Source organism: Panthera pardus, unplaced genomic scaffold (genome assembly GCF_024362965.1).
Source record: "Panthera pardus isolate Hobbes unplaced genomic scaffold, ASM2436296v1 HiC_scaffold_21, whole genome shotgun sequence".
Lineage (NCBI taxonomy): Eukaryota > Metazoa > Chordata > Mammalia > Carnivora > Felidae > Panthera > Panthera pardus.
In genome coordinates this window covers 18,449,848-18,464,427 of record NW_026526777.1, presented here as the reverse complement: position 1 = coordinate 18,464,427, position 14,580 = coordinate 18,449,848, and the positions used below count along the sequence as shown (strand labels likewise).

Sequence of the window (14,580 nt, the reverse complement as noted above, 5' to 3'; positions counted from 1 at the left end):
CTTCTAGTGAGAATTAATCTAATTAAAGTTCTTGAAAGGACCTGGTACATAATAAATGTTCAGTATAATGTCAACCCTTCTGATGTCCTGTCCACTGTATTTAGACTTCTAGATATATCAATAAATGAACTAAAAATTGCTAAATGAAATGTTCATCAGTTGTTATATGGCCTTTAAGCTATTTTTGAAATGTTGAACAGTTTTTTCTTGAACTACTTTTCTTCTTCTTTACTTCTCTACTTTAATTATCTTACTTTAGGCTGGATATATTAAGCATAATCCATTAATGCCACCTCCCCTCAAAGAAAAAAAAAGGTTACAAAGATCTCACTCTGTATAAGATGTTGCACTGTGCTCTGTGGGTGATTCAATCATAAATAAATTATTCTGGTTCTCAAATATGTGTCTATTGGGAGAAGTAAAACATGAACACAAATAACTCAAAGACAGTAAAAAGTGATGAGGGGCTTTAGAGAGCTATAAATTAAGTACTATCAGAGCACTGATGAAGAGAGCAATTCTAGTTACTTAGGGGAACTTCATAGAGGGGGGGGGTGTCATTACCTTTTTAGAATATACAGTATTTGAAAATGTGGAGGTAAGGAAATGACTAAATGTGACATCAATGATTTCTTTGGAGAAAAGCATGAAGAAAGGCATGATGGTGGAAGCAATTAGTAGCATAACCCCAGGTTATTCAGCAATTTAGGTTGCTTCATAAATGTAGAGAAGCTTGTTATATCAAATGTAGACAAATATCATGCACCTATTAGGCCAAAGGGTTTTGTCTCCCTCTAAAGTATGGTGGAAACTTGCCATTATTTGAGCAGACTTTCAAGAAGTTCCCTAGGCATTACAGTAAGGAAATATACACAATACGGAAAATAGTTAGAATCATTTTTTATGATTATTTAGACAAGAAAAAAAATTGAACTAAGAGCTTACAATAGAAATGAACAGAAGGGGGCCAGATTCCAGAGATAATTGTCTTTGTTATAATATGAATTTCTATGACTATGTTGTCATAGATATGGGTACAATACACGAAATAACACACATCTTTATATACAAGAGTTGGCTGATATACATTTTGCACGTTAGTAAATCTTGGTTTACATCAAAAAAAGAAACTCAAAAGAAAATTATAGTAGGATTCATGTATAATATGAAAAAGGTAAAATGGATACCTTACAAGGAATTTTCAGTGTGAAGGTGGATGTGCATAAGAGGAGAACCTTCATATCCAGCAGGAGGATGGAGCTTTCTCAAACCATGGATGGCTAATCAGAACACCTCCTCCAGGTAGAATGAAATCATCCCACGACAGGTGAGCCAAGACTGGTGGAGAAAGTAGATGCAGCAGGTTCACAAGGAAATGTTTTTAAAGATTTTCTTTTGCTGCTCTTGAGACTGGAGATGATGTCTTTTTGCCTTAAGTGTGGTTTCTATAAATTCAAACAAACAAACAAAAAATGTCCTCATTAGTCATTTCTAATGTGCATGTGGGATTGATGCAAAATTTGCTTCAGTTTATTAAACCATAACAGGATGGTCACGAATAAGACAATTTAAAAAACAGTATCCAGATGCCTTTGTCTTTGGATTCTATGACTTGCCTTTGGATACAGAAGTATTGTAGGTTTTGAAAATCTAATACAATATTTAAAAAAATTATAATAATTTTTAAAATATGCAAATGCCATGGGACTTTGTCCACCAGCTCTTTTATTTCCTTCTGTTAAGCATGTCTCTCTCTTTCTCTTTTAATGTTTATTTATTTTTGAGAGAGAGAGACAGAGCACTAGCAGGGAAGGGGCAGGGAGAGAGGGAGAAACAGAATCCAAAGCAGGCTCCAGGATCTGAGCCATCAGCACAGACCCCGATGTGGGGCTCAAACTCACAAACCGTGAGATCATGACCTGAGCCAAAGTCGGCTCTACGAAATGAGCCACCCAGGCGTCCCAAGCAAGTCTCTTTTGATTAAAATCATCAAAAAGAGATGATTAACTCCTTACATAAGTGGAAAGCAATATCTTTACCAAACTATAGAGAGGACAGGGAAATGATAGTAAGGACTAGAGAAAGAGAATGGAGGGAGGGAAGAGAAAAAGAAAGACAGAGAGAGAAGAAAGAAATTATCTTTTCTGTTTCCAAGTCCCTTTTCTGGAAGTTTCTAGTGGATGACTAAACTAAGGCCAAGTGAATGTAAATAACTAGATATCTTCAAGACAAGTAAATAATTCACTGAATTATTCATTTTTACCTTTATGTTTTGCATTTCAAAGATAAAATTGAAATGTATTAAGCCCTATATTCTTCCTATCAAACTCCTGATGAAGGCTCTTTTTAGTTCAGGAAAAGGAGTAAAAAGACAGAAAGATAAGAAAACAGAGAAGTTAATTAAATAAAAAAAATTACTTCTAACACTTGTAACCCAACTTTGTAGAACTGACAGTCTAATGTATTTTGAAAATAATAATATTGAAAGGGCAACATAATTTATAAACCTCTTAAAATTTAGAGTAATATTATGTGAGGACAAACAAAATATCTTGTGCTTTCAAGTTTAATGTATTCTTTCATGTGGGCTAAACAAGTATCAGCCAAGAGATCATTCCAAAATTTGAATTAAGATTGTTCTTAGAAACTTATACTCAAATCACAGTGATCTTTTGGTTAAACTAATTCGTATTTTCTAGGCTGCAATATTGATACTTTTTGAAACACGTTACACATATTTACACACACACACACATTTTATACAGCTGTTACTTTATACAAAATGTGAATAATAAACAAGGCAAATACATAGATAAGTTTAATTTTAAGAAGCTACGGATAAAAATAAGAATAAAAATCCCCCAACCATGTTGTCTTCATGTTGACGCAGCCAGTCAATTGGGACCTCTTTTCCTAGCATCATCCTACTACTAAGAAGCATATTAATTTTTCCCTCATAAGCATTTAGTATAGTATAAGTATAGTCCAAGTTTGAAGATTTTTTTCTGCATAGTTGAATTACAAAAACTTTCTCTTTACTTGAAATTTCTGTAAGTGCTTTATTTCTAGATGAATTAGATTTCTACAGGAATAATAAATTAAAAATGTGCCTGTCAAAGTGTGTCACAAATTTTATGTTACACTCATGAAATAGATTTTTCCAGAAATCTTGTGGTAGACAACTAGTATAGCATTGTAGTCAAGGTCATGAATTTAAGAATTCCAACTGTTTAACTTCAAAGTCTGACTGTGCCCTGACTCTGTGACCTTGGGCCAGAAACTCCATCTCCCTCTGATTTACTCCCTTCAGTCTAAAATGAGGCTAAGCCTGGTGGCAGCCTCATAGGGTAATCTTGAGGATTAAATAAGACTACACAAAAGGCATACGGTGCTGTACAGGGCACATCGTTTGTCCTCAGTAAAGCTTAGCTATTGTTATTTTCAGCTTAGGCCAGGAAATTAGGAAATGATTTAGGGAATTTTCTTAATGTTAAATAATAATAGCTAGAATTGCAACTAGTCTCAGCGATGAACTAATCATCCACTTTGTTGTTAGACAACTTTAGAGAGAGAGTAAAAAACATTTGCTTCCTAGTTTAAATTGATTTACCTATTGGGAAAAAAATATAATACATTTTTTCAAAGATCAAAATTTTTAAAAGATGTATTTTCAAACTCCAAGATACAAAAAGGTACAAGTAATTTATATAATTAATCTCACATATGGTTACGTAAGCACCGTAAGAAAAGAGAATTGAAATTGCTGATGAGAGGGGTCTTTAAAGATAGGAAAGCCATGACAGTCTTTCAGTGGAGGCCAAATTTTGCAGCTTGGACTGAGGAGAAGGAAAGAGACAGGCAGGTGTCTGGACTATGGCCTGAGAGGAATCAAAGCAATACAGCTTTGAAGCATATATACCTTTTCATATACATAGCCCCCCTCCTCAAAAAGAATAATAATAATAATAATAATAATAATAATAATAATAATAAGATAGGATGCATTTGAAACACCTGTTGCTAGAAGTTTTTAGTGATTTCAAGTCAGAAGAATAAAATTATCAACATTTGGGTTATTGCTAAAAGACCAAAAATAATTCAGCTTTCTTTTGGCAAAATTGTAGTAATTTGGGCATCAGAAAAAATAATAATAATATGTTGAATCCATCAAAAGGCACGACTACCTCATAATGCAAATACATGGAAAGGACAAAATATAATTCATATTTATAAAATATAAGATATCATATACACTAAAATTGTATAATATATAAAAGTATGTAATATCACACACTAGATAAAATACATGATATACAATATGTTTTATATTTTCTTTTCAAGGTGAACTCTAGCAAAGGTGGGAAATAGCACCCAAACAGGAAGAACTAGCAGGTATATCCATGGTCATAACAGTCTTACGTATTCATCAATACCAATGTCATTGTAATTGTTATCTCTTGCCGTGTGAAAATTACCCCCAAATTCAACAGCTTAACAATGACATTTATTATTTCAGTTTCAAAGGAGCCAGAATCTAGGTGTGGCTTCTGAGGGTAGTTCTGTTCATCCCTAGTTTGTAGTCGCCTCAAGGTTTGTCTCACTGAAGATCTGCTTCTGAGCTAATCCACATGGGTGTTGGCAGGCTTCCATTCCCGAGGGCTGTTAGACTGGAGACCTTCTCAGTTGCTTCTGATTCTTGGTTTTCCCCAAAGTGAGCTTCCTCCAAAGAGAGCAAGAGATAAAGCGATCAGCATGGTAGCCGCAGGGCCTAGTTATAACCCCGCCTCCAAAGGCACACACCACCACTTTCACTTTATTCAAGTTGTTAGGAACAAGCCTGTAAGTTTTGCTACACTTAAGAGGAGGAGAATTCGGGCCCATCTGTTAAAGACAAAGGTAGTAAATAATTTGCGGACATTTTTTTTTTTTTTTTTTCTGTGAGCTTTAAACCCTGTAACAAAAATAAAAACAAAGGGAAGGGGGTCAAACCGTGTTTTCCAGAAATTATGGATTAGCAGAATGTTCTAAATGGGGAAGCTGGCTCTGTCGACATAATGTATTGTGACCTAGGAAATAAAATTTCATAATTATGCTGTCAATTAGAATGTGCTTTACCTAAATCAGTACAGTTTATCAATAGTACTAACTACCGGGTCAATATGAAAAAAGTGACAGGCCAATTGACCAGGTGATGTCTGGAAAGCAAAGCTAAAAGGAGACAATAAAAAAGAACAAGTTTCCAGAGAATTACACTTTTGTAGAAGCTATGAGCTTGAAAAAAAAACCCATTGGTATAAAAATACATATACTTAATGTTTTTTTCATTTCTGAGAGAGTGAGCAGGGGAGGGACAGAGTGGGCTCTGTGCTAACAGCAGGGAGCCTGATGCCTGGTTTACAAATTCATGAACTGTGAGATCATGACCTGAGCCAAAGTCAGCTGCTTAACTGACTGAGCCACCCAGGGCCCCCAGAGCATTTAACTCTAGCAAGCTGGTCTGCTGACTAGGATAGACTTATGTTTGCTAGCAAGTGTCACATCTTCCCCAGGAATCAGTTAGTAACCCATAACTTAAAACATGGGATGAAGTGGGAGTAGTTGGGTTTGTTTTATTTCACTTTGTTTCGTTTTGTTTGTTTTGTTTTGTTTTATTTTCTCGGGACTGATAATGCTAATATCATCCAGAAAATAGAGAAATAAATATGTGTTAATATACTGAATTCTGAGAGCCTATTAGAACATATGGAGATAGTGAAGAAGTTAGATCTTTGATATTATTTTCACACAAATGTGTTATAATGAATACTATGATATTTTTTATCCTTTATCTGCTATTTAATATGTGTGAACTATTCTTCTAAAAAGCCATGTAGGGATTCTCGGGGTGGCTCAGTCGGTCGAGCGTCCGACTTCAACTCAGGTCATGATCTCACAGTCTGTGAGTTCGAGCCACGCGTCGGGCTCTGTGCTGACGGCTCGGAGCATGGAGCCTGCTTCGGATTCTGTGTCTCCCTCTTTCTCTGTCCCTCCCCCACTCACACTCTGTTTCTCTCTCCTTCAAAAATAAATAAACATTAAAAAAATTTTTTTAAAGCTATGTTAACTTTGTAATTATATATTAAAGCTCCAGATGGCTTTTAATTATTTTTAGTCAGCAACTATTATTTTTTTCAGTTTGTTTTAGTTTTACTGATTTTTATCCATTGTTGCATAACTAAAGGTTAAATATGCAAAACACTTGTTAACATATTTATAATACTTATAAAGAAATATAGAATGTATAAGTAATAGTAAATATCCCTCTCTATGCTCACAAGACTCTCAACTGTCAAGAATCTAATCAAAAGTTTTATCGCTTCTTGGCCTTTTGGCTAAGATCAAGTGAAGAATCTAATCAAAAGTTTTGATAGAGACTGAATATATACAAAGACTGAAATAAATAACCAATCTCTTCATTAAAAATAACTGATCTCTTCATTAAAAATGAATATGGTGGAGAAGCTAGTAGAAAAGTTGTGAATGAAAACACAAATGAAAATTAACTTTTTTGGTTATACTGTCCAAGTTTATTATTTAGACTCCTTTGAAATCTTTCCATTTGGTTGCAATCTGAATTATTTTAAGACTACAGTTTTACAGTGAATCAATAATCTAAATAATCATACAATAATTCATATTTTTCTTTAGTTGGTATTTCTGGTGATTTATTTATTTATTTACTTATTTTTAATGTTCATTTATTTTTGAGACAGAGAGAGCATGAGCGGGGAGGGGCAGAGAGAGAGGGAGACACAGATTCTAAAGCAGGCTCCTGTCTCTGAGCTGCCAGCCCAGAGCCCAACACGGGGCTCGAACTCACAAAATGTGAGATCATGATGTAAGCCAAAGTCAGACACTTAACAGACTGAGCAACCCAGGTGCCCTAATGGTGATTTTTTTTTTTTTTTTTTTTACCATTGTGGTTTTTTTTTTCCTATAGCTGTAGCTTTGGGGCCTTTGCCAACAGAAAGCTTAGGACTGCAAGCATAAGCTTCCTCAGGAATATTTGTGCACTTTCTCTTTCTAATTTAAATAACTGATTCATTTTTTTCATGTTCAAACAAGATTTAATAGTGCAGATAAAATTAAATAATAAGTAAACTCATATCTTGAAATTTAATATAATGATCATATTCTGTTCTAAAGACTATTCAATGCTTCAGATTTCTTTCCTCTTAATGAGTTCAATCAGTTGACATGGCCTATGCATATCTCAACAATCTAGTGCATTCCTAAAGGCTGCGTAATTTGAAAATATCGATGTATTTATTATGATATAAACTACTGACCATTGATACTAAAAGAAGACTTACTAAGAAAAAAAAGTATTTCCATTACAGTAAAGCAAGCTAGTAAGAGAGAATAAATAAATTTAATTTGGTGATGGATACAAATTACTGATTGCTAAGAAAATGGAAGGTTGCCACTTAAAGTCTATTAAGAGCTCAAAAATCAGTCTATTTGATTTTTAACCAGGAGTCTGCAACAATATTTAAGCTTTTTATAAGGTGAACTGAAACCACTGCATTTAATGTACTCAGCAAAATGTGTGACCATAGTGTGCATTCAAAAATGTTTGTTTTTCATCAGCATTTTTAAAAAGTACATTGTAAATCATGGTTAATTAAAGACTGTCATTTTATCAAGGCTAACAAGTCAATTAATTATGGACTGGGGTGAAGAGTTGTCCATTGGATAAATGCTACACAGAGTAGAGGTTAAATGATGAGTAAGAGGACACTGAGCTGGAGGAAACGCCAGCCCTGGTGTAGTGACACGATGAGGTTTTAGTTTCACTTTTGCCACATTCTAAGAAGCCCATCTTGAAGTACAGGGAGTTAGGGATGCATTAAACATATATGACAGCGAAAATTTGTAAAGGGGTTGAAAGACACAGGTGGAAGCTTGCATTCGCAGAGTTTGTGCTGTTCAGATAAGCTACCAATTCTTTTTCATGGCCTTCATTAAAATTTAGTTTCAATACTCCAGAGGGCCAATTGGGTGCAGGAATTTGGGGCTGCTGTAGTAGCAGCAGCAGTAACAAAAGGTTAGGAAGGTGATGAAGTACACTATCAACTTACGCAATTAACAATGTCTTTCTAGAATGGTGTTTGTCAACTAAAAAACATAATAAGACTTACAGCAACAAAAACCATGTTTCTAGGAAATAACCTACCCCGAATGCAAAAGAATAAAAATCTAAAGTATAATAAATGCAGAGACAAAATTCGTCCCCGTAAAATTGTCTTTTTATCCAAATGATTTATAAAATCACTGCAATGTCAATGCAAATTTCAGCAAGGTCATTCGAAAAATAAAGATTTCATGAAAGATTAAAGGTGAAATACCTAAGTACGTTTTATTTAAAGAAGGGCTTATTAGGACAGATTTTTTTTTTTTTTTTTTTTTTGTGTGTGTTTTATTTTATTTTATTTTTTTTTATTTTTTATTTTTTAATATATGAAATTTACTGTCAAATTGGTTTCCATATAACACCCAGTGCTCATCCCAAAAGGTGCCCTCCTCAATACCCATCACCCACCCTGCCCTCCCTCCCACCCTGCCCTCCCTCCCACCCCCCATCAACCCTCAGTTTGTTCTCAGTTTTTAACAGTCTCTTATGCTTTGGCTCTCTCCCACTCTAACCTCTTTTTTTTTTTTTTTTTTTCCTTCCCCTCCCCCATGGGTTTCTGTTATGTTTCTCAGGATCCACATAAGAGTGAAACCATATGGTATCTGTCTTTCTCTGTATGGCTTATATCACTTAGCATCACACTCTCCAGTTCCATCCATGTTGCTACAAAAGGCCATATTTCATTTTTTCTCATTGCCACGTAGTATTCCATTGTGTATATAAACCACAATTTCTTTATCCATTCATCAGTTGATGGACATTTAGGCTCTTTCCATAATTTGGCTATTGTTGAGAGTGCCGCTATAAACATTGGGGTACAGGTGCCCCTATGCATCAGTACTCCTGTATCCCTTGGATAAATTCCTAGCAGTGCTATTGCTGGGTCATAGGGTAGGTCTATTTTTAATTTTCTGAGGAACCTCCACACTGCTTTCCAGAGCGGCTGCACCAATTTGCATTCCCACCAACAGTGCAAGAGGGTTCCTGTTTCTCCACATCCTCTCCAGCATCTATAGTCTCCTGAATTCTTCATTTTGGCCACTCTGACTGGCGTGAGGTGGTATCTGAGTGTGGTTTTGATTTGTATTTCCCTGATAAGGAGCGACGTTGAACATCTTTTCATGTGCCTGTTGGCCATCCGGATGTCTTCTTTAGAGAAGTGTCTGTTCATGTTTTCTGCCCATTTCTTCACTGGGTTATTTGTTTTTCGGGTGTGGAGTTTGATGAGCTCTTTATAGATTTTGGATACTAGCCCTTTGTCCGATGTGTCATTTGCAAATATCTTTTCCCATTCCGTTGGTTGCCTTTTAGTTTTGTTGGTTGTTTCCTTTGCTGTGCAGAAGCTTTTTATCTTCATAAGGTCCCAGTAATTCACTTTTGCTTTTAATTCCCTTGCCTTTGGGGATGTGCCGAGTAAGAGATTGCTACGGCTGAGGTCAGAGAGGTCTTTTCCTGCTTTCTCCTCTAAGGTTTTGATGGTTTCCTGTCTCACATTCAGGTCCTTTATCCATTTTGAGTTTATTTTTGTGAATGGTGTGAGAAAGTGGTCTAGTTTCAACCTTCTGCATGTTGCTGTCCAGTTCTCCCAGCACCATTTGTTAAAGAGACTGTCTTTTTTCCATTGGATGTTCTTTCCTGCTTTGTCAAAGATGAGTTGGCCATACGTTTGTGGGTCTAGTTCTGGGGTTTCTATTCTATTCCATTGGTCTATGTGTCTGTTTTTATGCCAATACCATGCTGTCTTGATGATGACAGCTTTGTAGTAGAGGCTAAAGTCTGGGATTGTGATGCCTCCTGCTTTGGTCTTCTTCTTCAAAATTACTTTGGCTATTCGGGGCCTTTTGTGGTTCCATATGAATTTTAGGATTGCTTGTTCTAGTTTCGAGAAGAATGCTGGTGCAATTTTGATTGGGATTGCATTGAATGTGTAGATAGCTTTGGGTAGTATTGACATTTTGACAATATTTATTCTTCCAATCCATGAGCAGGGAATGTCTTTCCATTTCTTTATATCTTCTTCAATTACCTGCATAAGCTTTCTATAGTTTTCAGCATACAGATCTTTTACATCTTTGGTTAGATTTATTCCTAGGTATTTTATGCTTCTTGGTGCAATTGTGAATGGGATCAGTTTCTTCATTTGTCTTTCTGTTGCTTCATTGTTAGTGTATAAGAATGCAACTGATTTATGCACATTGATTTTGTATCCTGCAACTTTGCTGAATTCATGTATCAGTTCTAGCAGACTTTTGGTGGAGTCTATCGGATTTTCCATGTATAATATCATGTCATCTGCAAAAAGCGAAAGCTTGACTTCATCTTTGCCAATTTTGATGCCTTTGATTTCCTTTTGTTGTCTGATTGCTGATGCTAGAACTTCCAGCACTATATTAAACAGCAGCGGTGACAGTGGGCATCCCTGTCGTGTTCCTGATCTCAGGGAAAAAGCTCTCAGTTTTTCCCCGTTGAGGATGATGTTAGCTGTGGGCTTTTCATAAATGGCCTTTATGATCTTTAAGTATGTTCCTTCTATCCCGACTTTCTCAAGGGTTTTTATTAAGAAAGGGTGCTGGATTTTGTCAAAGGCCTTTTCTGCATCGATTGACAGGATCATATGGTTCTTCTCTTTTTTTTTGTTAATGTGATGTATCACGTTGATCGATTTGCGAATGTTGAACCAGCCCTGCATCCCAGGAATGAATCCCACTTGATCATGGTGAATAATTCTTTTTATATGCTGTTGAATTCGATTTGCTAGTATCTTATTAAGAATTTTTGCATCCATATTCATCAGGGATATTGGCCTGTAGTTCTCTTTTTTTACTGGGTCTCTGTCTGGTTTGGGAATCAAAGTAATACTGGCTTCATAGAATGAGTCTGGAAGTTTTCCTTCCCTTTCTATTTCTTGGAATAGCTTGAGAAGGATAGGTATTATCTCTGCTTTAAATGTCTGGTAGAACTCCCCTGGGAAGCCGTCTGGTCCTGGACTCTTATTTGTTGGGAGATTTTTGATAACCGATTCAATTTCTTCGCTGGTTATGGGTCTGTTCAAGCTTTCTATTTCCTCCTGATTGAGTTTTGGAAGAGTGTGGGTGTTTAGAAATTTGTCCATTTCTTCCAGGTTGTCCAATTTGCTGGCATATAATTTTTCATAGTATTCCCTGATAATTGTTTGTATCTCTGAGGGATTGGTTGTAATCATTCCATTTTCATTCATGATTTTATCTATTTGGGTCATCTCCCTTTTCTTTTTGAGAAGCCTGGCTAGAGGTTTGTCAATTTTGTTTATTTTTTCAAAAAACCAACTCTTGGTTTCGTTGATCTGCTCTACAGTTTTTTTAGATTCTATATTGTTTATTTCTGCTCTGATCTTTATTATTTCTCTTCTTCTGCTGGGTTTAGGCTGCCTTTGCTGTTCTGCTTCTATTTCCTTTAGGTGTGCTGTTAGATTTTGTATTTGGGATTTTTCTTGTTTCTTGAGATAGGCCTGGATTGCAATGTATTTTCCTCTCAGGACTGCCTTCGCTGCATCCCAAAGCGTTTGGATTGTTGTATTTTCATTTTCGTTTGTTTCCATATATGTTTTAATTTCTTCTCTAATTGCCTGGTTGACCCACTCATTCGTTAGTAGGGTGTTCTTTAACCTCCATGCTTTTGGAGGTTTTCCAGACTCTTTCCTGTGGTTGATTTCAAGCTTCATAGCATTGTGGTCTGAAAGTATGCATGGTATAATTTCAATTCTTGTAAACTTATGAAGGGCTGTTTTGTGACCCAGTATATGATCTATCTTGGAGAATGTTCCATGTGCACTCGAGAAGAAAGTATATTCTGTTGCTTTGGGATGCAGAGTTCTAAATATATCTGTCAAGTCCATCTGATCCAATGTATCATTCAGGGCCCTTGTTTCTTTATTGACTGTGTGTCTAGATGATCTATCCATTTCTGTAAGTGGGGTGTTAAAGTCCCCTGCAATGACCACATTCTTATCAATAAGGTTGCTTATGTTTATGAGTAATTGTTTTATATATCTGGGGGCTCGGGTATTTGGCGCATAGACATTTATAATAGTTAGATCTTCCTGGTGGATAGACCCTGTGATTATTATATAATGCCCTTCTTCATCTCTTGTTACAGCCTTTAATTTAAAGTCTAGTTTGTCTGATATAAGTATGGCTACTCCAGCTTTCTTTTGGCTTCCAGGAGCATGATAAATAGTTCTCCATCCCCTCACTCTCAATCTAAAGGTGTCCTCAGATCTAAAATGAGTCTCTTGTAGACAGCAAATAGATGGGTCTTGTTTTTTTATCCATTCTGATACCCTATGTCTTTTAGTTGGCGCATTTAATCCATTTACATTCAGTGTTATTATAGAAAGATATGGGTTTAGAGTCATTGTGATGTCTGTATGTTTTATGCTTGTAGTGATGTCTCTGGTACTTTGTCTCACAGGATCCCCCTTAGGATCTCTTGTAGGGCTGGTTTCGTGGTGACAAATTCCTTCAGTTTTTGTTTGTTTGGGAAGACCTTTATCTCTCCTTCTATTCTAAATGACAGACTTGCTGGATAAAGGATTCTCGGCTGCATATTTTTTCTGTTTAGCACACTGTAGATATCGTGCCAAGCCTTTCTGGCCTGCCAAGTTTCAAAGGAGAGATCAGTCACGAGTCTTATAGGTCTCCCTTTATATGTGAGGGCACGTTTATCCCTTGCTGCTTTCAGAATTTTCTCTTTATCCTTGTATTTTGCCAGTTTCACTATGATATGTCGTGCAGAAGATCGATTCAAGTTACGTCTGAAGGGAGTTCTCTGTGCCTCTTGGATTTCAATGCCTTTTTCCTTCCCCAGTTCAGGGAAGTTCTCAGCTATAATTTGTTCAAGTACCCCTTCAGCACCCTTCCCTCTCTCTTCCTCCTCTGGGATACCAATTATGCGTATATTATTTTTTTTTAGTGTATCACTTAGTTCTCTAATTTTCCCCTCATACTCCTGGATTTTTTTATCTTTCTTTCAGCTTCCTCTTTCTCCATAACTTTATCTTCTAGTTCACCTATTCTCTCCTCTGCCTCTTCAAGCCGAGCCATCGTGGATTCCATTTTGTTTTGCAATTCGTTTAAAGCGTTTTTCAACTCCTCGTGACTGTTCCTTAGTCCCTCGATCTTTGTGGCAAGAGATTCTCTGCTGTCCTGTATACTGTTTTCAAGCCCAGCGATTAATTTTATGACTATTATTCTAAATTCACTTTCTGTTATATTATTTAAATCCTTTTTGATCAGTTCATTAGCTGTTGTTATTTCCTGGAGATTCTTCTGAGGGGAATTCTTCCGTTTGGTCATTTTGGAGAGTCCCTGGCGTGGTGAGGACCTGCAGTGCACTTCCCCTGTGCTGTGGTGTATAACTGGAGTTAGTGGGCGGGGCCGCAGTCCGACCCGATGTCTGCCCCCAGCCCACTGCTGGGGCCACAGTCTGACTGGTGTGTGCCTTCTCTTCCCCTCTCCTAGGGGCGGGATTCACTGTGGGGTGGCGTGTCCCGTCTGGGCTACTTGCACACTGCCAGGCTTGTGTTGCTGGGGATCTGGCGTATTAGCTGGGGTGGGTAGGCAAGGTGCACGGGGGCTGGAGGGGCAGGCTTAGCTCGCTTCTCCTTAGGTGATCCACTTCAGGAGGAGCCCTGTGGCAGCGGGAGGGAGTCAGATCCGCTGCCGGAGGTTTGGCTCCGCAGAAGCACAGAGTTGGGTGTTTGCGCGGAGCGAGCAAGTTCCCTGGCAGGAACTGGTTCCCTTTGGGATTTTGGCTGGGGGATGGGCGGGGGAGATGGCGCTGGTGAGCGCCTTTGTTCCCCGCCAAGCTGAGCTCTGCCGTCCGGGGGCTCAGCAGCTCTCCCTCCCTTTGTCCTCCAGCCTTCCCGCTTTCCGAGCAGAGCTGTTAACTTCTGACCTCCCAGACGCTAAGTCGCGCTTGCTGTCGGAACACAGTCCGTCCGGCCCCTCCGCTTTTGCCAGCCAGACTCGGGGGCTCTGCTTGGCCGGCGAGCCGCCCCTCCGCCCCGGCTCCCTCCCGCCAGTCCGTGGAGCGCGCACCGCCTCGCCGCCCTTCCTACCCTCTTCCGTGGGCCTCTGGTCTGCGCTTGACTCCGGAGACTCCCTTCTGCTAATCCTCTGGCGGTTTTCTGGGTTCTTTAGGCAGGTGTAGGTGGAATCTAAGTGATCGGCAGGACACGCTGTGAGCCCCGCGTCCTCCTACGCCGCCATCTTCCGGAACCCCCCCAGGACAGATTTTTAAAAATGCAACTAGACCATAACAATTAACTTTGTGTTATTCTGTCCCCAGAGAAATGGAATAAAATACAGTGCTCAGAAACAGACCCATATTGATATTTTATAGATGAAGCCAAATATTAGTAGGGGAAA

At 37.9% G+C, this 14,580-nt stretch overlaps 1 long non-coding RNA gene across 1 annotated transcript in view; it reads right to left on the bottom strand.

The window, feature by feature from the left end:
• Positions 1 to 360: 360 nt before the first annotated feature.
• The window catches only part of LOC109276694 (uncharacterized), a 54,314-nt gene continuing 40,094 nt past the window's right edge, over positions 361 to 14,580 (bottom strand). The window contains exon 3 of the long non-coding RNA XR_002084797.2: positions 361 to 1,445. This is a non-coding gene — a long non-coding RNA (uncharacterized LOC109276694). The remainder of the gene's footprint in view (positions 1,446 to 14,580) is intronic.